At 38.7% G+C, this 27704-nt stretch overlaps 1 protein-coding gene across 3 annotated transcripts in view; it reads left to right on the top strand.

Moving 5' to 3' along the window:
• LOC108972125 (CUGBP Elav-like family member 2) overlaps positions 1–27704 on the top strand; it is a 294009-nt gene that overhangs the window by 4831 nt on the left and 261474 nt on the right. For 2 of the 3 annotated variants that reach the window (XM_018938610.1, XM_018938608.1), the window contains exon 1: positions 3405–3821. The exons of the other annotated variant lie outside the window; for it this stretch is intronic. The gene's annotated coding sequence lies outside the window, so the exon portion shown is untranslated. Of the gene's footprint in view, positions 1–3404; positions 3822–27704 lie in introns of those variants that run through there. 3 annotated transcript variants of the gene reach the window in all.

Raw genomic sequence — 27704 nt, 5'->3', positions numbered from 1 at the left:
CGCAATCCGTCTTGTCGCTATTAATAAAAACTTGGCAAGAAATCTCTGTAAAGTGTGCTTATATTTTTCATAAATCTCACCATGTAAGTCTTATTTTTCTTGATTTTACCCATCCACTCTATAACATAAAACCGAATTGGTTTATTAGTTCTTATAAACTTTATGCAAGACACGAACCAGCGTTCGAAATTTTAGGAGCGTATTCTAGGTTAAAATTCAAGATCATGATATATTATTTCAGATTTTCTTTATTCGCCTTGCACCAATGCGTATCTATGTGGTTGGATAACTGTTCGCAACATAAACTAATACTGAACTGTGAGTTTAATAGTTCTTTAAACTTTATCCAAGACAATAACTTTCGATGGTAATGTCAGATGAGTGGGCTGGGTTAAAATTCAAGTTGATTGGATATTACTTGGGATTTTGTTGTTCATTTTGTCGATATTAAAAAAAAAAAATAGCATAAAATCAGCATACAGACCCGACATTAACACAACAGTGAAAGATGTCATATGCAAAATAAAAAAATCGTGGCATTTTTGACACTACTTAAGGTCGTAGGATTTTGCTTTCTAGCACTGGTCCTATGAACCTAAAGTGAGCATGGCAGGTACTGGCAAACAACCAGAACTTTTGCGACACCCAGATCTTCTGACCCAAAGTGAGCTGTAAGAGGTTCTTCAAACTACTTTCACTTAGTAAAGTCAATCTCGCCGCTATTGTAAGTTTTTTGACTGGGCACTGCCCAATAGGTATACATGCGGTGTATAGCTGTATGCGTCACTATCGATACCTCTTCCAGTGTATCATAGCTTGGAGACCACAGATGCTTACAGCGTAGCCTTGGAGCCTTGCTCTGGACATTTCCTACCGCTCAGCCCCATTTTGTGCATGTTGTGCCACCAGACAGTAATATGTTAGTATTCCGATCATGTTGCTACAGTCTCTTCTATTGAGTGCCAATAGGAATTTTGTGTACTTCCGATCTAGGGGGTTGAGTTTTTTCATATCATGCTTCTGTTTAGATTTTCGTATATACAATGCATGTGTTTTCCAATGTTGAACTTGTTCTCGGGGGTTAGCCGTACGCCATTCTTGGCAATCTCGTCGACTTTTTTATTGCTCTTGATGCCTTTGTCGTCTGTCATACAGGAGAAGCCAGTAGAAGTGAAGTTGCTTGCTTCTGGCAACACTCTACACTTTACACTGCTGCCTTGCTTCTCAAGACACGTGTGCTCGATATGCGATGCGATGTTACTGATTTGATTGCCGCTTGATCTGACATTTTCGAGCCATCCGTTTAAATGTTTAGAGTGTTGCGCTTAGCAAAAAGTATCGAATTCTCCATTTTAGTTACTATACCACAAATAATATTATGGCAATGATTACAAAATATTTCAGCTTTACAGTCAATATTTCTAAAACTATCGCATTTGTCTTGCAAAGTGCAAGCAATCAATGAGCAGACCGCTATCATTACTACCTAAATCGAGTCAACTGCTGGCGACTAAAAGAAGAATGTCACACATCGAAAATGCCATTTGAGGGAAGTGTGCGCTGCTGATGAGAACTGAATAGATACGCGAATAGTTTAAGGAAGATGTGCAAGCAAGTTTAGAAAACAAAACACAGAATAAAAAGGTAAGAAAATCTGCAATCGACTCTGGCAGGGCGAAGACAATTGTTTCAGGTAAAAATTCAAATCGCAATTGGCACGTTGCCAGGAGTTCACTCAACGAATAGAGGGCACTATGTGAGTGAAAATAAGTATAGGCTAATTAAATTAGAGTGAATCTAAGCAAATTAAATTCAAATATTTATTTCATTTAAGGCATATGCCCAATACTTTCGTCTTCTTATTTTTTTATTGGCGGTTATAGTCGAGTTTGCAATAGCAAGCCAGTCATTCTTTAATTGGAAATTCCAAATCTACCCGGATCCTTCTCCACCTGGTCTTTCCAACGGAGTGGTGGCCATTCTCTGCTTACCTCGGCGGGTAGTGCGTCGAATACTCTCCGAGCTGGAGTGTTTTCATCCATTATTATTTAGCGCTTCTTATCGCTGTTCCCTAATTCTCTGAACTAAGTCAACGTCATCGTATATCTCAACAAAAACGCACCATAAATTTTCCTCAGAACCTTTCACTCAAAAATTCGTAATGCCTAATGTTGTCATCGTTCATGCCTCTGCATTATATCATAGGACGGGGATGACGAGTGACTTTTAGGGATGGTCTTTGTTCGTCGGGGGTGGACTTTATTGCCTACTCAGTCTCAGGTGTTACTTCGACCTGTTGGAACTTTATAAGCGATATTGAGGAGGCTTATCCCATGGTATTTGGTTCGGTAGCATATTCGCCTGTTAAGTTTCAAACCATCCATTAGCAAGTTCCCTGCGCCATTCCTAAGCAATTTCACCGTTACAAAACCATTGAGGTATGCGCCGCTATAAGCTAGTTTAGCCGGGCTGTAATCCAAATAACAAGAGCTAGAGTGGACCTCAACCTAGAGGCCGACGGGTACTAAATAAAAAATATCACATATTTTTGGAAATTGATAACTTAATAAAGGTTAGCACGAACTTAAAGTTTTACTCTATCAGCTACAAGATAAACTATAATAGATTTTTGGAAGAACGAGCTAAACGTAGCTCTAACTAGTTACCAAGTTTCAGAAGTTTCAGTTGGCTGAATGAAGCCTTGATAATCCGCTTAAGCTGCGTATGTAAGCTGCCAATGACTGTCCAGAGTCTAAAGTGTCAAAGTGTCATTTACTGAACTCTAAGGAGAATTTCCAGATATTCCAAATAGTTCATTCGGGATGTTTCAACCTTAGTCTGGCAAAATCTGGACAGTGGAGGAGAAAGTGTCTAAATCTTTCCATCTCATCTTCTTCATCTCAACTTTGTCAAGTTGAAGTCTCCAAAATATTTAGCTCTCTGCGTGTGTGTCACTGAGACCGTTTCCAGTTAGATGCCCTAACCGTTGGGGCCTTGTGAACAGCTGGATGCTCAATGGACTTTTTACGTATCCGATCTAGGACTGAAGGCCTTCGTAAATCCATAACTGCTTGTTAAACTCGTTCGAAGCGCTTAGATCCATAGACCAAATGCACGAGATCTCATCTTAATGGCATTTGGTTAAGGGTGCCTTTTCTTGCAAGCTCATCGGCTTGATTGTTTCCGCTGATTCCGCTGTAGTCAGGCCAATAATATATTTGGTCTCTTATGTTCAGAAATGAGAATGAAAGTAAAATTTATAGCTTTACTCTCGTTCACATTAAATTCTCTGCGTACAGGAACACTTTCCGTAAATGTATTTTCAATCAAATTCTCATTGAAGCAAATGTGTTTTTGTGAAGTTTTTGCTTCGGAAAACAAATTTTCATTTTTTTATTAAACATGTCAAAGACGTATAGTTAATAAAAAAAATATTCTTAGTTATTAAGCACATTTTGCAAATAAAGCCAAATTTTTTAAGTGTTGTGAAGTGTACGATTTGGACAATTATATGCCATTTATTGCCGAAATTCCTTGACTGTGCTCAGCTTAAATGTGCGATTTTTTCAGTTAAATTTCACGTACTATTATATCATTTAAAAACACAAAAAAAAAAAAAAAATTCAAAATACTGAAAAGTATATGAAATAATATATTACAAAAAAAAAAAAAAATTGTAAAAGTGCATGTTGGAGAGCGCAATAGATGCACGTCCAACACCCTGTACGGGTTTGACTAACTGGCGTTCTTGGAGAAAGTTACCGACAACCAGACATCGTCTCGTATACCGTGATCAGCGAGAAAGGCATTTTGCAGCGAAGGTAAGTCGAGGAATTAAGTTGAGGAAGTGCTTCGTGTGTTAATACCAGGTTAGCTCAATAGTTAAAACGACAGTTCGGTGGTACTTTTAACCTACTTTATTATTAGTAGTAAATTTTGTATTAGGCATCGTTCTACTCGGACAATAATTGCGAACGTGAAACTCCACGACATTGATTTGCGCTAATAAAACGCAATCCAAAGAAGTTTCTAAGTTGTGACCGCCGTCGAATCATGGGCTCCTCAGTACACACCAAAGATCAAAACCAAAACCAGGACCTTACAATCGATTAAAAAGGTGGCGAAGAAGTATTTCGTGTGTTAATATGAGATAGTTCGACATTTTGAACCATCACGTCTTGGCACTATTGCCTCTACGGAAATTTACTATTATTATTTAGTTAATTTCGTACTAGATATCGTAACCGGACAATAATTGTGACCTCGAAACTCCACAACGTTGATTTGCGCTATTAAAACGTAATCCTTAGCTGTTTTAGTGGAGCTTTGTGACCGTCACAATGAATCACGGATTTCTCAGTACACACCAGAGATCAAAAAATCGTCGAAGTCGGGTCCTACCAATAACCTAAAACGGCGATGACTAAAGTTTATTTACATTAGCAAGGTGCGACCAACTTTGAGCAGTCAAGTTGAGGAACTATTTCACGCATAGTTCGGAATTTTGAACCACCCCCCGTTGAGTTTACGACTTCAAGGGAAATTTACTATTAGTGAAACTCACAATGTTGATTTGCGCTATTACAACGCAATCCGAAGAAGTTTCCGTGGCATTTCGTGATCGTCGACGAATCATGGATTCCTCAGTGCACATAAGAGATCAAACCGAGACCTTCCAATGACGAAGTCGGGATCTTCCAATCGACCGAAGAGGTGATGGCCGACGTTTTATAGTATTGGTAAGGTGTGATTGACTTCGGCTCCATTTAAGAAGTAAAAAACGGTCACTGGTCCTTAAAACTTCCAAGCATATGGACCGATTCCAGACCGAATTGCAGTAAGACGGCCCAAATTGATGACATAAAGCGATGTTTTACGACCACAGTAGAATTCTGGGTACTTTTCGCATCACCACCGTGGTTGATTTTATAACAAATGCCTAATGGTCAAATTCTCCATTATTGGACGTCAAGAATTCTTTATAACTGCTTGTCGCATATGAATTAGGTTCTCAACGATACCAATTAAGCTCATCGAGCGCACTCAAGACGGCTGAGCGGCAGTTGTAACGACGGCACTGTGGATGTTTGCCTGGGCAGAGAGACTGTCATTACTAAGTTGAGGGTCGCACTAATCGAGACGCATTCACTATTGTTTCAGCAGGTGCAAATAAAGCGTTGCAACTGACAATTCTCACTTTTATTAAACAACCATGCAAAGCACTTACACCACACACCGACATATACACACACACACACAAGTGCGTAATATATACAGTTATGCCTATATGGTCGGTCAATTCTGGAGCCTCAGATCGGCAACAAGCACCACTAGAGAATACCGGTCACTGTTATTGCACTTTGTTGCCTACAGCTGCTGTTGTTGTGATTGCTGTTACTGTTAGTTTCAAGTACATGCATGTGGATATGTGAGTTCGTGTGCTTGTGTGTGTGTGCCGGTTAGTGCCATCGATGATGGTCAACTTGATAAGGATAATCGTGAAAATGAAGATGACAATGATGAGCATTAGACGATGGAAATGTCCTCAAGTGTATTTGCCTTCATGCTAATGAAGCTTCTGTAGATTGTTCATACACTCACACTCGCACATATATGTACATGCAAATTGCCAACAATATCGGTTGCTCTGCAATACACTACTGGGCTGGTGCTTGAGTGGAATCTTCGATGAGCCTTTGAGTGCGCTCGTCACATGCTGTTGTTGATAGCATTGTGAAAAGTAAGAATCATCTTCGGCAAAAGCGATTGCATTTCATATTACATGCATATATGTTTCATATAAGGCTTTACTGTTATTTGTTTTTCGTGTTATGGCTTTAAGTTACAGGTGTGCTGGTAGTCTAATAGGAAGCAAAACATGGAAATATGGCAGAAAGCTGTTTAATTAGTACTACACTTTGTTTTAATACCGGTAATGATAAGAAGAACGAAAAAATAAGAGGAAAAGAGAAGAAAAGAAGTTTAATATAACATAAAAGGGTATACAAATATTTATATCTTGATCTTGATCAGATCAGCTATGACAGCTGTATGATATAGTAGTCCGATTTGAATTTTTCGGGCATTGTAGGGTTTCCTTTAACAATAATCCGTTTGAAATATCATGAAGATATCTCGTTAAATAAAAAAATGCTTGATTGGATTTTGATAGAACTGTTTGTATGGAAATTTTCTTCTTCTTTCTGCGTAAATTGTTTCTTCTTTTCGCAATTTGGTGCCAATTAGAGCTACCAAATTTATCCAGGTTCTTCTCCACCTAGTTTTTCCAACGAAGTGAATATCTCCCTCGTCTTCTGCTTCCACCGGTGGGTACGGAATCGAAAAACTTCAAAGCTGAAGTGTTTTCTTCCATCCGGACAACTTGACCTAGCCAACGTAGACGCTGTCTTTTGATAGATTGAAGAAGTCGCCTTGTCTGAAATCTCGTTTGGTATCCAACGACCCGGAGAGGTCATTCTTGATCATGACGCAGCTTTTGGTGATCCTCAACGTCAGCTAACACAGCTGTATTAGTTTGGCGTGGATACTAAGTTCAGACAGGTGTGTGTCGATCCTCCAAGATTTTGCGTATGGTGAAAATCTGGTCCAAAGTATATTTCGAGGTCTAAAGTCACACTGCTGAGGTCCAATCAGCTTGTTGACGATAGGCTATGCCAAATTTCGGGAAGATAGTTTTCAAATGAAATGTTTTCCATACAAAAATTCTATTCTGCTTGATCAGTTTTTATAGGAGCTATAGTCCATAGTGGTTCGATATCAGCGGATCCAATAAATAAGCAGTTTTTTTGGGAAGAAAATAACGTGTGCAAAGAAAAGATCGTTATTTTAAAAGCTGGTGGATTAGTTCGCTTATTATATCTGATATAATAAAGAGATTAGTATAAGAATTTTTGATATTGGCGTATAGGTTCGCTGGCTCTTTGCTGGGATAACTTAAGAAAAAATCGAGATAAATCAGAAACTAAAATTAAAAATTTTCTGCACTTGAAACCATTCCATAGCCACGGCCACTAAACATTGTTATGTGTAAGTACCATGGAGAGCTGTAGTTCGATAACCAATATACCAAGCTACTGTTTGGTGCAGTGGAGGATAAAATGTTTAAAAAAGCTATAAATAGTAAAATAGTGAACACTTGTAAGTGAAAAAGTGTGACCTACCTTAAATAATTTATTTTCCTTCTGCTCCCTTGCCCAGTGAATTTCAAGAGTAGTGCAGCAAAACGTGTCAAGTGAAAAAAGCTTTAAGTGTGTTTCTCTGCAGCTATGCTGGAGTTAGCAGTTTTGGCTAAACTACTTGAATGTTCAACAATGCTTCTGAAGTTAAAAATATTGAGTAATTTTGTGGTAAGCTTGGTAAGGTTGAGAAAGAAGGCGTCAAAAGTATAATTTTTTGTATTTGCGTTTGTAATTGTGTTTTGACTTTAACTAGTTTAACTTACTTAAAATCGAAATGATTCAAAACAAGTAAGGAAGGGCTAAGTTCGGGTGTCACCGAACATTTTATACTCTCGCATGATAAAGTGACAATCGAGATTTCATTATCCGTCATTTACATATTTTTTATCGTTATATTGGAAGAAGGCGTGGTTGTGAACCGATTTCACCCATATTTCATACATCAGGTACATCAGGGTGTTAAGAAAATATTATATACTGAATTTCATTGAAATCGGTTGAGTAGTTCCTGAGATATGGTTTTTGGTCCATAAGTGCGCGACGCCACGCCCATTTTCAATTTTTAAAAAAAGCCTGGGTGCTACTTCCTTCTGTTATTTCCTCCGTAAAATTTAGTGCTTCTGACGTTTTTTGTTAGTCGGTTAACGCACTTTTAGTGACTTTCAACATAACCTTTGTATGGGAGGTGGGCGTGGTTATCATCCGATTTCTTCCATTTTTGAACTGTATAAGGAAATGCTTGAAGAAAACGACTATGTAGAGTTTGGTTGACATAGCTATAGTAGTTTTCGAGATATGTACAAAAAAGTTAGTAGGGGGTGGAGCCACGCCCACTTTTCTAAAAAAATTACGTCCAAATATGCCCTTCCCTAATGCGATCCTTTGTGCCAAATTTCACTTTAATACCTTTATTTATGGCTTAGTTATGACACTTTATAGGTTTTCGTTTTTCGCCATTTTGTAGGCGTGGCAGTGCGCCGACTTTGCCCATCTTCGAGCTTAACCTTCTTACGTAGCCAAGAAATACGTGTACCAAGTTTCATCATGATATCTCAATTTTTACTCAAGGTACAGCTTGCACGGACGGACGGACAGACGGACATCCAGATTTGAACTCTACTCGTCACCCTGATCACTTTGGTATATATAACCCTATATTTTACTCTTTTAGTTTTAGGACTTACAAACAACCGTTATGTGAACAAACCTATAATACTCTCCTTAGCAACTTTGTTGCGAGAGTATAAAAACTTGATGTTAGGTTCGGAATTTACGATGGATGCATAAGAATCGGAGTTGCGGGCGAGTCAATTTTGGTGTGCGCGATCTTGCGTTGTGCTCATGAAACACCACTCCTATCCTTTTGTCCATTCGCTTCAGAAATGTATTCAACAATGATTTACGGTTGTAAATTCAGTCCGATTTTTTGCGTTAACTCGTGTGGCTTCTTTGTATTTAATCTTATTTAAATGGTTCTAAACGGTGTTTGTTTTCCACTGTTTATGCTTTTTGGTAATCAAAGCACTTCTATAATTGTATTGATACAGAATGTGGTACGTCTATAAGACGAGAGTTTACAGCAGCGCGTCAGTAGTTTTTCTTTTTCGCCGTTTAGCACCAATTGCAGATTCCAAGTATAGCAATACTCTAATGCGCCTGGTATTTTGAACGGAGTGGAGGGTTTCCTCTTTTTCTGCTTCCCCCGGTGGGTATTGCATCGCATACTCTCAGAGCTGGAGTGTTTTCGTCCATTCAGACGACATAACCTAGTCAGCGTAGCCACTGTCTCTTAATTCACTGAACTACATATGTCAATGTCGTTATATATCTCTTAGAGCTTATCGTTCCATCGACTGCTGTATTCGCCGTTGCCAATGCACAAACGACCATAAATTTTCCACAGAACCTTCCTTTCGAAAATTCGTAACGCCGACTCATCAGATGTTGTTATCGTTCATGCCTCTGCACCATATAGCAGAACGGCTATGATGAGTGACTTATAGAGTTAACTTTTGTTCGTCGAGAGAGGACTTTACTTTTCAATTGCCTACTCAGTCCGAAGTAGCACCTACTGGCAAGAGTTATTCTTTGTTGGGTTTCAAGCCTGAGCCACATTGATAAGATTCAGTCAGTTTGTTGAAGGTGGTATTAATTCTTTCACACAATACGCTCGAAAGCATCTTAAATTCGATGTAGAGGAGGCTTATCGCACGGCATTTGGATCAGATTATGGGATCTCCTTTGTTTGAATTGGGCAGAGCACACTTAAATTCCAATCGTCGGGTATGCTTTCGCCTGATCCGATTCTACAAAAAAGGTTCTTATCAGTTCTTCACCACGGTATAGGAATAACTCGGCGTTCAATGCATCAGCCTCCAGCGCTTTGTTATTCTTCAGACTAGCTGCTATTCGACCTTTGGAGTATAGAGCCATGTATAGTTGGTAGTAGCATAAAGCCTCAGTGAAGCTGAGCCTCAAAATTTTAATATAACTAAGTTCAGGCGTAAGTATACTACATAGTCTATGTGATTTATACCAGTTGTTTGTTCGATTCACCTCTCCAAGCTTTGGCAAAGATAACACTGCATATAAATGTTATAATCTTTATCCACAGTGTCATTGTAAGTACCTTTGGATATATGTATATATAGTTCTTGACATCTATCAATGCTTAATGTGTACGTGCATAGCTCTTTTGATTCTGTTTTCGGTTCATTCGCTGATTCATCACAATTTGTTGGCAAGTGTCAACCTCTGCAGTCCTCAACTAAGTACTTATGTATGAACGGTTAACATTTCACCGTGAATGATATATCTCAAAGACAATTTTGCACAACAGCGTGCATTTAATGCTTTTAAGGAATTAATTACGCACATTTATTTGAGTTATTTTAAGCATACCAGATTTTTAATAAAGGTATTTATGATGTTTACATTAAGTTTACACTTACACAAAATACATATATAGGGTGGCAGTTTCCCAATTCTTCGTTCGTTGTGAAAAATATTGTACCTGAAAATAACACCAAGGCCATCCAAGTCAACTTTATACCACATACTTTGTGGATACCTCAATAAAATGGTGCCTGAAATGGTATAATATTCTGCTATTCATTCTGCTTATATCTGTTTAGTGTTCGATTCCACATTTTCTACTCTCGAAGCTTTCCATTTTTAAGCTAATTGCATTAATATATTTGACTAAGATCTGCTTAGACCTAAGGTCTATGTGCCCTCTGCTCTATCACATGTACTCACAAAGACTTCGGTGAGCAGATAAATTCACGCTTTGAGCCGGTTGATCGTGTGATATCACAAAGTTAGACTTTTTCTTGTGAGGATATGTAAAGTCTGAAATCTATGCAGACAATGCCGCTGCGGTTTAACGAAAATGGGATTCAACGGATGACATATGTAGCTGCCGCCAAAATTTGAAAGAGGAGCCTCGAAATGGATCACCCTTTATAAGAAGCATATCCGTAAAAATTAACACCCTCTATTTCAAGTACTCAGTCTCTCAATTACATACACTTCAATATGTCTATTGCTTTGAGTACTTTTTCACGCAATTTATCCGCATAAGCAGGTTTTCTCTGCTACTAATTTTAACTTATCAAATGAAACCACGTGGTGTTGCCACCTGTGTACAAATTATGTTCTGTACTTGATGAAAGACAGCGGTATCGCTGTATATACTAATGTCAGTGCGCACACATCCGGCCAGGGGTTTATAAAATCTGAGATTGTAGCAATTTGCTTTGCGGATTTTTAAGGCGAATTGTTGTTGCTGTGGCAGCTAATTAGCGCGCAACTGCATTGACTCGATTATATGACTATATATTTATATATGAATATACACTTGTCTGTAGGTGTGTACTTAATGTGTGTGTATGCATGTAATTGTATTTGTAAGAAAAATCCTCGACACATTTACGACTTCTTCTAATTAACTTCTCCAAGACGATGGTATTTGGACATTGCAGTCATTTAATTGGCTGTTGCACAGTTTCCAAGTGTCGGTTGCATGTAGCTTAATCACTTTGAAATCTTAAATGTGCTTCGTCACTCGACTTAACAAATACACACATGAATGCTGCGTATACAGTTATACTTAACGACGGTATTTGGTCGAAGCAACTCTTCAACGACTTTCAGCGTCCTTTGCTGTAGGAAGGGAAACATTAAAGCGTAACATAAATATTCTACGCATACATCTATTTAAGATGGAATTAATTTGACTGATTGCATAATAAAACATATTTCAATACACCACTAATGTAATTGTTAATGATATATTTCCTCGAATTGGTAGTTTTAAACTTGCATACTCAAGTTACTACAGAGTATTTGAGCTAGAATTATATAAAAGTTCAGGTTCTTCTATTTCTGCTTCTTTATTGGCGGAGACACTGCTTACGCGGTTATAACCAAGTTTACAACACAGTCGGTCTTCTTTTCGCAACGTGGCGCCAATATGAAATTTCTAGCGAACTCAGGTCTTTCACCTGGTTTTTCCAACGGAGTGGAGGTCTTCCTCTTCCTCTGCTTTCGACGGCGGGTACAGCGTCGAATACTTTCAGAGCTGGAGTGTGTCTGTAGATACATACGACATGATCTAGTCAGCGCACACGCTTTCTTAATTCGTTGAACTATGTCAATGTCGACTTTACTTCTCAATTTCCTACTCAGACCGAAGTTAATGCTGGTTTCGAAATTATCTATGGCTTCGAAGTTATGACTATCAACAATGATGTGGGAGTCAAGTCGGGAGTGCGACGTCTGTTTGTTTGATGACAGGATATATTTCGTTTTTGCCTCTGCTTTGTTCTTTTCATTGGGGATGTTTTTTCATGTGGCGGGTCCCAAACCTAACGCACAATCCTTTTGAAGAATGAAGATATTTGATCTAAGACCGGACGTGGTGAGCTACTTAAGCAATATGTTTGGTTAAGAGGTTGATCCCAACACGGATCTCACTTGGAGAGCTTGAAACGACGGTCCGTTGTGGTACCTAAAAACCCTTACTTATTTATAACTGAATCATAAGACCCTTACAAATCAACAAAGCGCCTTCAGCTTATCTATCACAAATTTGTTGGGACGGCTAATGCAGTTTAAGCTATGTCTTCTGGTTTCGCAGATAAGATTATCGAGATGTTTCAGACTTCGTAGTGCATAGCTGGACCAGTGGAGGAGAAAGTGCTTAGATGCCTCCATCTCATTCTCCTCCATACAACTTTGAAAACTTGCGGCCGCAAATACTTAACCTTACCGCGTTAATGTCTAATGGACAGTGTCCAGTAAGAACTCTACGATTGTGGCCAGAGAAACTTCGCTCACAGAAAAAAAGTCAGTAGATCTCCTGCGTTCTACTCCAGACCAAAAGGATTACGCAGTCACGTAGGAGGTGGTCACCAGCTGAATCCAAATTGGGCACTACTAATTCCATTGGTTAAGTGCTAGAACGCAAGAAGCCAGAGGAAATCCAATTCGATCTCATTCCGATATGTGCGGGGCAAGAGTGTCCCTCTGCGAAGATCATGGTTTTTGCAGTTCCGTCTTCCACGTGTTCTCTAGCTTTCTAAACCAAGTTCTGTTACTGTTTCTGCTAACTGATTACACAACCGTCGACATGGTCCATCTGTACATATTTTAAGATTGACTCTCGTATCGAAAACCTTTTTCACTGGAGCCTCATCAGCGATCCTTACAACATGATAAAGCCATTTGAGTCGTCGTTTGTCCTGTACGATCGTCGTCGCCAATATTCCTTAAATCTTGCGAAGGAATTTTCTCTCAAACACTCTATACAGAGAATGGTACTATAAGTGTTTCGTAGAATGCTAATTTTGAAGCATATTCGTGCGAACTGTGATGATACTTCCCTTCAGTTGCGCGTTCTTTTGCCAATCGTTTATGACAAAAATATTATTTGTGAAGAATTTTATGGAAAGATATCTGAACAATGAGATCTCACAATTCTTTGGTAATAATAACTAGTTCCATGAAGCTATCTATGAAGTCCAAAATATTTATAGTATAAAATTGCAGAAATTCTCTAACAATGATTCCTCTCTCAGCCGCCCGTATCACTTCTCACACTGCATATATGACTTAAAGGATTATATTGAGATGCATTTGATAGATGGATGTAGCATTGATGCTACCTCGGATACCAGTAATTTTTTTGTCTGACCATTTCCCATTTTATCAAGTACCTGTGTGAAAAATCTTTCAGTGTTATCAAAAGAATGTGTACTCTCTGTCCTAAATATTGTAAATTCATAGAGATTAGGTTAGATTAGATGGTTCAGTGGCCCAGGACAGTGCATGATTAGAACTCCCACAACCATTGAAATATGAACCTTGCTGTGAGCGTATATCTCTTCTTATTTACCTCGGACCAGAAGTAGCTTGCGAGAATACAGCTGCTGGTAGTTGAACAACGCTTGCTGAGCTAGTCTGAAGACCAACGGTGCAGTGGCAAACTACAGGAAGCAACCAAACCAGCCTAATTCTAAAACAACTTGATGCCAGAGATACGGAGTCTAGACAATGCTTTACTAGTGTTGAGCGCACAGTCAGCGAACTCCGCAACCACGCCACGCCAATAAAGAAGAACCATCGGTACAGGGAGGCTCGCCACTCTGAAGGACACTGCGTTCCGGAGCAGTAGATCTACTACTATCTTTCTGACAGCTACATTCGCTTGGAAGACCTAAAACTGCAGTTGATTTCAAGTTCCTGACACGGTATTACTGCAAGCACCCTCACCCCTCCACTCCAGCGAGTCTTCCCTTCCTCTCCAGAAGCTAAAAATGGGCACGGCGATCTGGCAAGACAAGTATTGTCGAATTACATTGAAGTGTGTGAAGACATCATTGAAGTACCTCGATTCATTGAGTCTGTGAGTAACATTAGCGGCAATACACTGTGAACCAGTCTCGAATGTTACGATGTAAAAAAAAAAAAAAAAACGCACATTCCTTATTATTGATAAACGATACTTACAGTGCTCTCTAAGCAGCGGTATTTCATCCTTCATTTCGTATTTATAGTTGAAACTTTACTTGCACAAGTATTTACATAGTACGGACATGCTTGGCGCCATTCACCATTGCAATTTGTCGCCTGCATCTTCATTTTTATCTCTTTTCTGCTGCAGATAATTTTAGCAAAAAAATGCGCACTTAAATTTACCTGCTCTTCAAGCCCAGTAACTTCGTAAGTCTGTCTGTCTGCTTGTCTGTTTGTGTGTATGCAGTTGCTTGGCAAAGTCTTTGCTTGGTGCCCTCGGCAGCAGTGTCTGAAAACTTCCAGTCACCTTATTGCAACAGTGACACATCCTTAGGGCACGCTTGACACTCGCTTGCATTATACTCCTTTGTTTTTATTGTTATTTGAGCTTGGAGCTTATGCTTTTGAATATTTTGTCAGAATTTATCTTTGAATTCAATGCATATTAATGTGTGTATAATGAGCCTGCGGCTGCAATCGAAGTTCAGCATGAAAATGAGGTTTATTATTTCATATGATAATATTAATATATAATCATCTTACATTGCACTTGAGAGAGAAAATGTTGCAATTGTACACGTGACGTTGCTTTTATGGCGTTTATCACATGTGACAGCAGTTGTTGTATACTCTTTCGCTTAGCTGGAGGACTTGCAAGTTTGCATATTCAGTTTCCTATTCATGCTTATTAAAATAATCATTTTGCAGCTTTTTGTTATGGTATATTTAAAGATGAGATGTTTTAGTTAGAGCACTGAGATCTTACACAAAAACTAACTTTGTGTTAACGACAATTATATTAGTTTATCTCGAGTTGTTTTCAGTCAACAATACTTAGTGCAATAGAGTTCATTTTACTTATTGAAAACTTCATGGTTTTACAATTATGTAAAAGTAAATGAGAATAATAGATAATGATGTTTCATGGACTTCAGAAATTCAAGTATTTTGAAGGCATTCATTCCCACAACCCACCAATCTATCTGATTCTGTGCCGTCTTGCGAGAACCTAATATCAGCCACATCAATATAGTGCAACTCAGATACGAAGAAGTGATTGTTAATGGCCGTTTACCGCTACCTTTATTGATTTTACTTGACTTTAACATTATAACAGAATTATGAAGAGGTAATCATTGGTCCCATAAAACACACAACAAACAGTGAACTGAGTGTAAATCAAGTAACAGTTGTCAAGACATTCCGAAAAGAGTATGGTGTCATTGAACACAACATGTCTAAAAGAAATACCATTTATAGTAGCCAAAGCCAAAGTGAAGCCTTTATTTGGTTGCATCTTATACAAAATTTTACTTCAAGAACTTGGCTTTTCTGATGGCCACAATATTAGCTCAAAAAAAAAAAAAAAAAAAAAAACCAAAAGATCTACCTAAAATATGTTTATTTTTCAAGACTAATATCATGCTTTTAAGAAAATGCAATAATCTTCCATCTAAAGTCACGATGATAAGACTTAGTCTGTGGGACCAACATATAACAGTCTTCATAAAGCATTGTAGGTGATATAAGGCATAGCAGACTGATCCTTCTCAATTGCTTATTCAGTCCAAAGAAGTACCTGTTGGCAGGAGTTGTTTTGCGTTGGATTTTGACGCTGACACTGTTGTTTTCTCGCTACTGGTTCTAAGATAAGCGGAATTATTTACAACTTCGAACTTCGACGACGATAATAGGAGGTATTTCGTTTTACCCTCGTTCACTACGAGACCCATTTGCTTTGCTTCTTTGGAGAACCTGGAGAAACCAGAACAAATGGTGCGATTGTTATGGCCAATGATATCGATGTCATCAACGTACGCGAGCATTTGTACACACTCTTGTAGAAGATTGCACTTTCTATATATTAAAGAAGTCGCACTATAGGTAGTCTTGTTGTCTGGAATATCCTTTGGTATCAAACGGTTTGGAGTGATCCTTTCCTATCCTGTCCGAACGTTTGGTATTGCTCAACGTCTGTTTATTAGTTTTGCATGGATACAAAATTCAGAAATAGCGGCATAAAGCCAGCTCCTTTTCGCGCTGTCAAGAGCAGCTTTGAAATCGACGAAGAGGTGGAGTGCGTCGATCCTTTTTATCGGGTCTTTTCCAACATTTAACCAACTACTTGTATGTTCGTGCCGTATTTGAGTAGTTCCGTTAGAATTCAACGGTGTCTATAGCTTCGTTTCTTTTCAACTGGAGTATTGCTAGACTATTCTCCTCATAGTCGGTTAATGGAAAAGAAATCGGTTCGTTTCGATTTGGGGCTGAGCTTCATAATCTTTTCAGGAAGTCTCTTTGCCTTAACAGGTCATTGCCCTCTTGCCGTCCATGCTGTAAGATTGGCGTTCTTATCAGACGCCAATTGCAGAAACGGTATGGAAGTGGATGAGTTGGAAATAACTCAATACTTCCTTCTTGCCTGTTCCGCGTTTGCTATATGAAGACTTAAACACTTGGGAGCGCATACCTTCAGACATTCCAACGAATGTTCGGGAGTGACAAGTGAGTTCGAATACAGAAGTTCTTCATTTGTATGGCTTCATAAAAGACTGCAAATAGCAGTCCACGTGCGATCTTTGATCAACTATTTAACCTAACCTAACCTAAACTAATATTGATGTCAATGTTAATATGTTGTATAGTAATTGTTATGTAAAGATATTGATAATAAATTTATAACCAAGAATGGAGGTGATTAGCTTAGTGGAAGTCGCTCAGTTAAAAAAGCGAGACCTTTGTGTGGGCGATGTAGAGATGCACCCACGCCTTTTTTGCTTGCTTATAAGCTTTTTGTGGATTGATTTCGGAGATGTGCCGTACATTATGAAAATTACGCAACCTCATAAGTACCTATGTTGTTATTAAAAATTGCTATTTCCTGCCAGCTAGCGCAAAAACCAGCGATATCAGCTGACCGAAATATTACAGTATGACATTGCGAAGTCGCGGCTCACACTCGTCTGCCGCATAGATACACGCGTGCCTTGGTGTGTGTGGGCTAAAGTGACGAGATGGTTGCAATGCTTTTAGCTGCGACCACCGAGTGCATGCAGCCATGCAAATGATGTGTACTGAAGTACAACAGTACAGTTCGGGACCAAGGACCAGCCAGTGAAAGCATTGTTTGCTTTCACGGACATCAAGAAGACACAGCGCCGGGGCGCACTATGCATTTGGGAGAGGTTAAGAGAAATCCAGCAACTCCAGCGCTTCGATGTCAATCTGATGCGTGTTTTCTGCGACGGCTTTTGTTAGTATTTTGTGCGAATGTATGGGTGGGTGTGTGTGTGTGGTATTACGACGCGTATTGTGACGCTGGTCGATGAGTCAATGGCGCCAGCTTGGCTCCACGCAGCACAAACGGCATGGTATGCACGTTGGAGTTGTTGCACGTTTCACTCGTTTTCGAAGAACTTGCAGTCATTCGGCACAATGGCACTGTGGCAACATCAAAATAGAAAGCTGTGACAAAAAGCCAAAGACAGCGAAATATGGGGAGATAACTAATGCAAATGTTAAACATTGAGTAAACGCGGTTGACGCTTTACAACAATGTACTAGCGGGTTACAAGGGTTTACATATGTATCTATATATAAATATAGATTGCATTGTACATATGTGCATATGTATTGTTAACATGCGGACACTGTGGATGGAAACACGACTTACAGAGTTGCAAGGGAATGTGCGTTAAAGCAGGAATACTTCAAAATCGGCTAAGGCGCCGTTTAAACGCAATGTCTTAAAGTTTTAATCATTCGCCATTAGCACCTTGAATAAGAACGAATGTCAGTTGCATATCACAAAAACGAACAATGTGAAATTGACGAGTATGAGTGTCATTTGAGTAACAAAGTTGAAGGTTCTTCTTTTGTGTGTGGTGACATCGTCTAAGCAGAAGATATGAGTCCCACTTGGATCATATAATTTCCACTTGAATATTTTTCGAACTAAAACAAAAAATCGAAATATGAGGTTGCCACCTACTTTATATTTTTTATTAAAAAAATTTCAAGGTTAAAAAATATAAGGCATTTTGTTGAAAGTATTTTTTGTAAAGAGTTGCCACCTATTTGTAAAAAATTAAATTTAAAAAAATATATATAAAACCAAAGCCAACCTTGGGGAAGGCATTTTGCGGAAAATATGTTAGAAAATATTTTTTGTAAAGAGTTGCCAATTATTTTTAATTAAAAAACAAAATAATTAAATCAAAAATGCTTTTTAAGAAGACATTTTGTTGAAAATATGTTAGAAAATATTTTTTGTAAAGAGTTGCCAATTATTTTTAATCAAAAAAAAAAAATAATAATTAAATCAAAAATGCTTTTCAAGAAGCCATTTCGTTGAAAATATGTTATTAAATATTTTTTGTAAAAAGTTCTCACCAATTTATAGTTCTTAATTAAAAAAGTTATAAGATCAAGAAACCTTGTATATAAAGCATTTTGTTGAAAATATTTTTTCTAAAGCGTTGCCACCTTTTTGTAATTTTAAATTAAAAAAATTGCAAAATCAAAACCAACCTTGTGAGAAGGCACTTTGTTGAAAATATGTTGAACATATTTTTTGTAAAGAGTTGCCACCTATGTATTTGTAATTTTTAATTTAAAAAATTTCATAAGTTAAAAAAAACCTTGTGGGAAGGCATTTTGTTGAAAATAGATATAAAATGTTTGTTGTAAAGAGTTGCCACCTGTTTGAATATACTAATTTCATATGACTGATTTGCATAAAAAAATGGTTTATTTTAATGATGTCCCTCCAAATAAATGTATTTTTTCAGTATTAGTGTCAAACCAAAGATGTTAAGGGAAGCTTACCTTTTAAATTATTTTCTGATAAAGGTTGCCAACTGATTGAAATTTTCAATTAATAAAATGGAGCACATGAATTAATTATTAAAGTATTGATATCTAAAAAGCGATCTCATAAATGCATGTGCAAATATTTTTTGAAAAGGGTTGCCAATTATTTAAAATTTTAAATTAATAAGATAGGTGAAAATGAAGCTTACGCAGTGGAAGAAGCTTAATGGAGACTACAGTTCGTGTATCGTCTTCAGCGACTTGTGTACTTCCTGAACTGCTTCAGTAGGCAAGCGTATGCAAGGTTTGGCATACTCATTGATATATATCGTATTCGGATATATATCGTTCCCGGAACGTCCCTGTGGCCTGGAACCCGCTATATATGCAGTCGTTTTCCGGGAGCCACTATATCTTTTGACTAATGCAATGGGGGCTCATTGTTTCAATTGCCGTATACATTTGTGTTTTTTATTTCAATTCCTGCATTACTAGCTATCTCAGAAGCTTTCCCTATTGCAAAGTCTTCTGTTTGGAAGATATCGCAATATTTGGACAGCCTGAAGGGTCGTCTGAGATCTCGTTCCGCGCAATAGATCTCGGCACCTACTTCATCAGCCATTTTGGATCCGTTTGTGCAGATGTTGAAAGGTCTGTTGGCAGATCACATGCCACTGTGCCATACTCTCTTTTATAGTGTGACGTGCAACTTTCTCTCTCAGATAGAGCGTAAAGGTATGTTGTCTATTTTATCCACCAATCCCCTGCTGTTTGAGCGAGATGGAGTGGTTCTTAGTTCTCCCATAAATGAAATGTTTGACTAAAGAAATCCAGATTTCCATAATTTTACCGAATAATCCGTATTCTGAAGGAAATTTTTTATATATTTCTTTCTATTGATATCCTAAATCTGATTAAGAGTTCTTAAGCTATGCGTTTCCTACAATCTCGGCGCCATACAATTTCAAAAAAAATTTTGTTCAGCAATGAATCTTGTGGGCCTTCGACGTGACCACCAAGATTGTGCGATTTAACATCGATGGACTATTTTTTATGGGTTTATCTGTAGTCACTTGTCTAGGCAGATAAGTCTGAGACGACTGACTCCTTGGAAGAGAATATTTGGTCCGTTTTTGTTGGCATACAATCCCAAATGCTGGCTGAAGATCGATTCGAATTTATCTTCTTGTTCTCTTCCTTAAAAACCTTGTCTTTTGTAATTTCATCATACTTCTGATTTCTTCGATGAGCCTTGATTTTAGCAAAGAATACCGCTCACAAAAACAACACAGGCATTGCGAACCCCTACTTAGTCCTTTTAAATAAGCATTTCCGAAATATCTCAATTTAACAAGGTTATCTTAATTTTTTTGCAATTCTTGATGACGTCGCTTACAAATATTTATTAATTGGTGCATTCACCGCTAGTACCTGGAATGGGACGGTGTATGAAAAGCAACTTTGTTGAACTACGCCCAGCGTCTCTTGACAATCGCAAGCGTATCTGTGTCTGCTTTTTAACTCCACGCCAGCCAGACACAAGCGAAACTTTTGCCTGTAAACAAAAATTGTTTGTGTGGGCCAAAGTTTTTACATCATCATCGCTGCCGCTTTCAGCTGCACCACTCACAACAATTAGGGTACATGTATCTGGTACTTGTGCATCTGCTCGTGGCGCACCACCGCAACGGGGTTACAAGATGCGCCGCTTTTGCTCGATTACTTGTTTCGTTGCGCTGCTGCGTAACCTTCCCGCCGAAGTTCAACAGCACCCGCATGCACGAAATTGTTTGTTTATATTTACTTTTGTACTTTGTGGAGCGCTGTTGTTCCTCCAATTTTCGGTGGATGTGCTGGGGTCTGGCGCTGAGGTAGTCAATGTTGTTGTGGTTCTGCTGTTTTGTTTTTAGTTTTTTTTTGGCTTTTCAACGCCCAAAGGATATGCCTAAGCATATTAATAAACTGAAGGATATTTCGGTGCGCAATATTTTTGGGAACCTGGTGTTTTTTTTTTATTGTAAACTCTGCCGGTTCGTTGCAGTCGCGTACCGTGAAATTGTTTATTTGTTGTCGTCATTGTATATTTACTTTGTTCACCAAAACAAGTTTATCCGATATCTCAAGCGTGCAGAATGACACTATTTTTGGTTTATATGCGCTTGTAAATAGTTATTTGTGAGTGGAGGTCTGCTGGAGCTGGAGTGTTTTCATCCAATCGGACGACATGACCTAGCCAGTGTAGCCACTGTCCCTTAATTCGATATGTCAATGCCGTCATATAACTCATACAGCTCAACGTTCCATCGAATGCGCCATTTACCGTTGCCAATACGTAGAGGACCATAAATCTTCCTCAGTACCTTTCTCTCGAAAACTCGAAAGGCCGCAGCTTGCGTCACTGAAAAATCTCAATGAAAAAGGCTCTGCCAAAGTCTTCCAACCAATTCCGAAGCCTCCCTCAGAGCATTCGATAATTCCGATCGATCTGAAAGAAACCTCTTCATACTCGAAATCCACTCGATCTTCAATATTTACCAGTGGATTTCGAGTATGAAAAAGTTTCTTCCAAAACCGAAAGGATATTGGATTTTAATGTCGTAGGCGACACCTGTTGAAACTCTCTAAAGTTAACTTCACCCACTTGGCAATAACCCAACAGAACAAGTTCCAACAGAATAAAAAGCCTTACGGTTAATGTTAATAGTTTTGGGATTCGACTTAAGAAACACCTTTAAGTTTACAATGTTTTTTGGCTCTTGAAGTTTGCAAGACAACCATCAAATAGAGATAAGATAAGAGTATGACAATATACTCAGAAAATTAAAGTCATTCGAAGTTGCTCAAATACTCCAGACCTGTGAGTTGCCCTAAATAAGCTTTATAGTTTTTTAATAGTTCGGAAATTATATTATAGTTTAAGAATTTCTACAAATTTATATTTTAGATGAAAATAACCCGAAAGATCAATTTATGTTAGAACAGCTCCATCATATTTAGGGTCGGCTTGTGAGAATGATTTTTAAATAAAGTAGATATAAGCCTACATATAAGAAAGGGTCCTGCTGTGAGGAATACGGATAAGGCGGAGTTTTTGGAAACCCATACTGGCTTTCTTTCTTTTTGGGACTTGTTAGTTGGTAGTTAGCAAAGCATATCAGTGACCTTAATGGCTGTGATAGGCTGTGATATATAATATTTCAATATTACGATTCAAATGGGGAATAGGCACAATGAAACTAGGTATCTACTATCAGCTTTAATACAGCCATAACAGTTTTGATTTGCCGAGGAAACATCTTTATGAGTACCAAAATCGCTAAGACAAGAACCACCGATTACATGGCACCTGAAGTTTTCAGGTTAAATCTCAGACAAATGTTATGTTTGAGAATCTTAAATATATCTAGGGCTGACTAGTGAAAGTTTCAGTCCTGATAACTTCTTCCTAGGGATCCTTCTTTTCAGATCCAAAAAGAGACGAAAGTTGTTACGTATTGTCCTGTAGATTAAAAGCAATCCGTAAATTGTTAAAAATTTAACAATTGTTTAATAAGTAGAAACCCATACACATGCTTCTATTTCTTACCAGAATGCATCTCTAACTCCACTTTCTTTAATTTGTTGGTGCATCTTATTAACATTATTCTTTGCTGCCAGATAAATTACCGCATGATTAATTATTGACCAAAGTTAATTATGTCAGGTCTACGCTTTGTAAGCAGGTTTTCACCTGCTTCTCTTTTATCCTTAAACAGCTGGTTCAGAAGAGAAAATATCCTTGGAGAGCCGCTAGGTTTATTAATAGAGGTTTGGGCGCATGCTCAGCTCTTAATCTAATTTGAAGGGAGCTGCAGACAAGAGAGAGAGAGAAAAGTGTGCTCTTAAATCTGCTAATTGAATAAAACAATTTAATCAATCTGTGGCCTGCACAATAAAAGCCATTTCTGGGCTAAAGGTGGCGGCCTACAACCCCTACATGTTGTCAAATAGTAAAATGTTTCCTAACTGAAGAAAATAAATGATTTTTAGAGTATATTACAAGAAAAGTAAATGTAGACGGATTATATTGTTGTGTTTTATTGGCAAAGCGATGAGTTAGTTACATTCTGATTAATAAAGGCGTTATATTACTAAAATTATGTAGCTAGAGACTTAGGAGTGGGGTTGGAAGCCAAATACTCTGGTAAACTATTTGCCAATATGACAAAAGTTGATCATCTGTTAGTCCTGTACATTAAAATGTGTTTCCAAATGAATTTTGCTAGATTACTCACCAACAGCAAAAGTGGGTTTTGGCCTAACAAACTTCTTACGTACTCGTTTGACTTATTCGTTCTTAGTTATGTGAAACCTCATATTCTTTCTCTGAGTATATCTAATATTCATCGCATTTCCTCAGCTGCAATAAGAAACTATAGCTTTGGATTTGATAAATAGTGGGAATGTTTCCTCTAGAGGTACTTCAGAGTGAAAAGCAGAACATATCTTATCGTTACAAACTTTCGGCATCCGCTGGCACTCAGTTCAAATAGTTGGTTGAGCTCTGTTTATCCCTTTTGTGGTTTGTAACTAAATATGATTTGTTGAATGAAGTTATTTACAAATTTTAAATCGATTCTGAACTAGTATGTATATTTTCATACAAGTGTTTTGTAGGATCCAATGGGTGCGATTAGTTGATTTAACGGGTTACATGGATTTACGGGTTCCAAAATTAATTGCCTTATTAAATACTGCTACATTTCTAAAATATTGTCATACATTTTCAAGTTGATGTGAGTAACAGTTTCGCAAATATATCCCTGTGTTCTCAAGGTCCTTGAGATACAATGAAAAGAAACCCATGTATCACCTTAAGTAAAACTACAGTTTTCTTGGTCCAATGTGAGTCCTACCATCTTTTACTTTTCGTAGTAGTATCTAAATTCATATCTGAGGTTGTGCCCCGTTGTTATCTATATAAATTTGTTACTCTTTTATAGTCCTTGATCTTACCTGATGTAGACAGTACTTTAACATATGTTCAGCAAGTTGTTAGTAGTCGGTTGTCATAACAGCCTGGTCTTCATAACCCGAACGGCAACGGACTTTTATCGACTAGGGCTGACAACTCGGAAGTATTTCTCAAATTTAATTAGGGAGTGTTCTTAGAAAATATTACGACATGTTGGGTTTTGTTAAGAGTTCGATTCTAACAGGGACATCACAGCTTACAATGCCGGTCTGTTTTCGTAACATGGATGGCAACGGATTTTTACCAACCCAGACTGAAACCCTGCAGTGTATTTCACATTAATTAGCAAGTGTTCTTAGGGAACTTTAAGTTAGGTTAAGTTGGGTTAAGAGGTCGATCCAAAGATGGACCTCACTACTTAGAATGCCGGTCGTTGGTATTACGCAAAACTCCTATACCATAGATCTCAAAACTCTTAAAAACAAAAAAGTGCTTTACTACATCTCATGCTTCGCAGAATGTAGGACCACCGAGATGTTTCAATTTCAGTGTTGCAAATGCTGGACAATGGATTAAGAGTGTCCGAATGTTATCACTTCACCCTCCTCCATGCACCTTTGACAACTAGCGTGCTTCAAGATTTTTAGCATAAGCATAATAAGCATTACCGCATGAATACTTATTGGACAATGTCCTGTAAGAACCCTTCCGATTGCGGCAAGATGAACTTTTCTGAGGGCAAGTAGTTCAGAAGAACTCCTGCTTTCCACATATGCCAAATAGATCTTGCGGTTACACAGAACCGGTCGTCGACCAGAGCCTGCTAAGTGCTTCTCTGATTCAGTGCTGGAATGCAAGATATCAATGAAGATCCAACTCTGTCACATTCCAATAAGAGCGGCGCAAGGTACGCACTCTGTCTGGCTCGTCGGCTTTGCAGTTGTGGGCCATTCGCTATGACCAGACAACCAAACGAGTCTGATTATGAGGTAGCTTTATGCTATTTCTATTGAGGACAGACACTTCTCGACTGGCTTTTAGCGCACAGCTAACAAGTTAAGCGCTATTATTGTCACTCTGTTTTTGGAGTGAATACTTACTTCCATAAAGATACTGAATTTCGTAAAATTATTTTTACCGCCACCTTAATAGCATCAATTCTGCCTGAAAAACGCTACAGTGGTTTGGCAGCTTAAAGCAAAAATTGACGAACAGTTCCTTGCAGAAAGCTCTTCATACAAAAAAATATTCACAATATCTAATCAAAAAACATCATCAAATCGAATACAGATTTTCAACCGACTAGGACCGTCAGCTCAGCAGTATTTCTCAAACTTGTGTGGGGAATATTTCTAGCAAATTCTACAACGACAAAAATAACCACTTAGCGACGACAACAACCGGTTCTTTGTTGGTCTAACATTTTTGACCCTTTGCTTTGGGTTTGTTTTTGAGAGGATGAGGGGTAAGTTATTAGCGGATTGTGGTCATCAATTCGAGAGGTCATTTGACCTTTTTTAGGCGAATAGATATAGGTGTTAGTATTATTGTGGTAAGGAAATGATAACTGGAAAATTTAAACTACTAAAACACTTATCATATATGTACATATGTAGAAAGAAGTCGCTAAAAGTTTATCATCTTACATCTTAACTCCGTGTAACGGCCATACTTGCCGTTGACAGGACCGGTAATCGAATTTTATTTCATGCGCTAATACATGCATTGATACTATCTATGGTATGACTAACAGAAACTATCAAGCATGGACCAGTGTGTAATGCACGACTTCGCTGTCCAGGCGCACTACTACAAGTGCGAGTGTGTGCGTGTGTGTGTGTGAGTGTGATGTCCTGCGCCAGCTACCGACAACCATTGACACGGGTGATGGGCACGTGCGTTTAAGTCGAGTCAAGCGTAAAGCTTTCGGAACGGCCCGGCATGGCCTGCATGGCTAACAGGTGCTCGTCGTTGGCGTGACTGCGGCTGATAAAGCGGCACAAGCGCTGCGAGGGAAGCGCCAACAACTAGCGGTGCAAACATGGCAAAGTGTACTAAAACGACACGACGACGACCGTAGTGAAAGTAGTAAACAGAGAATCGCGCCGAGCGCTGACGGCCGAGCGGAACAGCTGAGCAGCGCTTAAACGAAAGATACGAGCGCGAAACTGTGAAGCGCATGCGCCGTAAAGAGCGGCAGTAATTTGCGTTACTAAAGTTAAGGGAAATCCGCAAGTAAAGTTTGACGTGTGGACGCGGTGGCTACGTTGGCGGCGCTATTGGTTAGTCTATACTAAAAAATATCCCTTTTCGCTGCTGTGTTGATAAGCGTACTGCGAGTTGCGAGCTGCAGTAAGTCTTGCTCTAGTCATGCCGTGCAGGAATCTGAGCTGCGGGGGGTAGCGGCGCATATACGAACGAAGCGAGTACGGAGCGCACACCACAATTTTCGCCAGGAACGGATGTGAATGAAAGGCTAAGGTGCTATGCGGATTCGTTAAATTGCAAGCGTTTAGTACAAATTGTGCGTTCGTACGGTCCGGGTGTATTGACGCGTTTTCGCGAGTCAAATTTCTGCTTTTCTGCTTCACATGAAATAAGCGTATGCCGTTGCGGTAAGCGACAAGCGACAAGAGAGTGTTGCGCGCACGTAATTAAGTAACTAAAGTGAAAATCGACAAGCGGTGATTGTGAAAAACGTTAAAGGTTAACGGTTAACGGTAGTGTGCGAAAACCGTTAGGCACGCGCCTAAAATTCTGGTATTTAGTATTAGCGCTTCTTGAGCGGCACTGAAAGAAAGGCGTGCAGGCGCGCGTGTCTCGCGCAAATTGTCTGTCTGGCGCCGACTACAGTTAGCTGCTTTTATAACGATACATAGCAAGCGTTTTAAGTGCTCAATTAACAAAGCAACAAATTCAATCAAAAACGCGCGCAAAAAGTGCACATAACAACTTGATCGCCGCACAAGAAAAATACACGCTCAAACAGTAGGAAGCAAACGCGCTCCTTCTACACATATATATACATGCTCCACATAAACAAATATGCAAATACATAGTTAACAACACAACTACATACATAAATACATGCATATATATATACATATAAATACATAGTGCGCGCTGCATAAATTTATCCAACTGATATCATATCAGCCGGCGCTGACGAGGCGAAAGTGCCGAGAACGCCAACAACGCACAACAGCGCGGCGGCAAGACGACAAAAGAAATCGAAAAAAGTAAATACAAAAAGTCGGAAACTAAAAAGCCGAACAACAACAAAAACAAAACCAAGTGCATAAGTAGCGAAAGTAAGCGCGCGCTCCACAACAACCGGCCGGATATGAGAAGCGTCTCCGCTGTTGCCGACGAGCACAGCTGTAAGGAAGCTGAAATTAAATTGCGCGCGCTTTTTAAATTATTTATTAAGCGTAATTAAAGCAAAGCGAAAGTAAGTGTGTGTAACGACGCTGAATTGCGAAAAAAAAACGAAATTCTATGCTGTGGGGTTGTGTGGAAGAAAGAAATGGTGGGGTGCGTGGCGCTGCGCCAAGCAGTGAGGGCAATATGCCAATGCACGTATTTTAAGTGTAAATGAGCACGTAAATGAGTCTGAGCAAGCACACGCAGATAATACAGGCATGCAAAGAAACACATACATACAAAGAAATGCACACACATCTAAGATAAACACACACATATATATATATATGTATATATAT

This window comes from Bactrocera latifrons, unplaced genomic scaffold (genome assembly GCF_001853355.1).
Source record: "Bactrocera latifrons isolate USDA-ARS-PBARC rearing strain unplaced genomic scaffold, ASM185335v1 scaffold_38, whole genome shotgun sequence".
Taxonomy (NCBI): domain Eukaryota; kingdom Metazoa; phylum Arthropoda; class Insecta; order Diptera; family Tephritidae; genus Bactrocera; species Bactrocera latifrons.
The sequence above is the reverse complement of the archived record's forward strand: the minus strand, read 5'-3'. Positions and strand labels throughout refer to the sequence as shown.